Consider the following 2,119-nt stretch of genomic DNA (forward strand, 5'->3'; position numbering starts at 1 on the left):
TCCTGCAGAAGCAGATGCTCCTTTGGGGTGGTGTTAAACATGATGAGATGGTAAGATCTGCTTTCACTTTAAAGGAATATTTCTGGTGCTCCTTGGAAAGAAGTGTCAGGGGCAAGAATGCTGCAGAGGGGTTGGTCTGGAGGACAGGGTGGGACTGCAGGGCTGGCTGCCCAAGGGGGCAGGAGCCTGCACTTGCATCAGAGCTTCCTGGGAGGGCCCGGCTCTGGGGAGGAGGCCTGAGCAAGTGCTCCCCGCTGGGATGTTTCTGTCTTAGATATGCTTGGTGTTTCTGGTTCCTGTGACCCACATGTTAGCAGCCTGAGGTGCTGGTGTCACAGGGGTGGAAACTGAGGCAGGAACCCCATGGGGCCTGCTCAGCAAGGGACAGGCAGCTCCTGTGCCCACTGCTGTCCTGCAGCTGCATGGCAAACACAAACCCCGCCAAGGAGCCCCCCCCATCTCCACGGGGCCTCTGGAGCGCCAAGTGTGAGGCCTTCATGGGCAGTGTGGGGTGGGGCCAGGAGCCTGCTGCAGGCTGGCCAGGACCCAACCCTTCCAGTCCCACCCTGCACTAACTCCATGCACTTCTCAGGGCCCTCAAGGCTTTTCCTGTGGCTTCTGACAAGTGCAGCCAGTGATGATAGCTTCTCAGCCATTAAGCTCATGGCACTGGGGAGACCCGTTTCTGATAAGAGGTGTAAGCTTTCACCTGTAGAGTCTGGTGCTGGGAGAGTCCTCAGGGCAGCTGTGGGCATCCACTAAAAGCGCACTAAAAGCCATGCCTTAGAGGCCTGAGCCAGCCACAGGGGCCATGTGGGGGACTGGGGAAGGCAGGGGGTGTGTGCAGATGGCCTTCAGGCCTGCATTTGCAGCTGCAGTTCTCAGATGTGCTGACCAAATGGAGATGCTTCTTTCACCAAATGGCAGGTGGGCCTGGCTGCCACAGACACCAAGCTGGAGGTGGTGGTGCTGCAGGTGGGACAGCCCCCCCTTGTCCTTTCCTGGGGCTTGTGAGGGTGTGAGCACTGTGGGGGCCCATAGTGGGGGATGATGGGCAGTGGTCTGAGGTGGTTCTGGGAACTCAGCCAGGGCATGGGGCTCACTCCAAACTCTTGGGGTTGGACTGGGGAGGAAGAGGAGGTATGAGGGACTCTGAGCAGAGAGAGGAGATGTTGGCAGGAGGGCTGGGGAGCCAGCCCAGCAGAGAGTAGGCCTGCATCAGCATCAGGGTGGGAATAGACCTGTCTATGCAGTAGAAAGAAACCAGAAATGAATCTTGTTCTAGCAATAAATAAAGCCAAAAATAGCACCAGAGGCCAGTGGATTGGGGGAAGGTTAAAATGTGAGTGAATGGGGCTGATCCAGGCCTTCTCACTTCTCAAGGAAAGCATCACAAAGGTGGGCATCGCATCCAAGGACTGGTTGACAGCAGAGACCCTGGGAGTGTCTGGATGAGAGCAGCCCCCAGGCTGAGAGGATGTGACCATCAGCCATGGTTCCAGCAGAGCCCCAGCAACATCTTCCAGTCCTGGCTGCCCTGCCTGAGAGGGTGGGCCTTGGGGATGACAGTGCCGAAGGAACTGTTTTTTACACAACCAGAGTTGATGGCCTTAGGAGTCCCAGAGGCTGGGGCTGGGCTGGGCAGGGTAGACATAGGGCCAGCAGAGACCCCAGAGAGGGCTTCTAGAATTATCTGGGTCTAGAGCAAAGATGTCACTCTCAGCCCTCCTTGGAGCTCACGCTGGCAGGTGAAGGGTCAGAGCCCCACATCCCATCCTGTGGGTCAGGGACTGGGACCAAAGTCACCAGGACCCCCAGTTGAAGTGGGGAGGTGACGGGGTGGTGCTTCAGTGAGCCATCCCCTCACACACTGCCAGCCTTGCCCACTGTGTCCACCCTGGTTCCCTGGAGCAGTGTCCACCTCCGGCCTGGCTTTCTCTGCTCGGCCTCTCCACAAGCTCAAAACAGCCCTAGGGTACTCAGAGTTTTCATAGCTGCCTAGATGCAGGACTGTTTGTTTTGGTTTTAAATTTTTTAAATGAATGTATTTTCATAAAGACCAGGTCTCACCATGTTGCCTAGGCTGTTTTCAAACTCCTGGGCTCAAGGGATCTGCCCA

General features: G+C 56.8%; 1 pseudogene; it reads left to right on the top strand.

Annotated features, from left to right (window-relative positions):
- LOC108298819 overlaps positions 1-2,119 on the top strand; it is a 9,278-nt pseudogene that overhangs the window by 3,360 nt on the left and 3,799 nt on the right.

This window comes from Cebus imitator, unplaced genomic scaffold, assembly GCF_001604975.1.
Source record: "Cebus imitator isolate Cc_AM_T3 unplaced genomic scaffold, Cebus_imitator-1.0 Scaffold1108, whole genome shotgun sequence".
NCBI classification, from domain to species: domain Eukaryota; kingdom Metazoa; phylum Chordata; class Mammalia; order Primates; family Cebidae; genus Cebus; species Cebus imitator.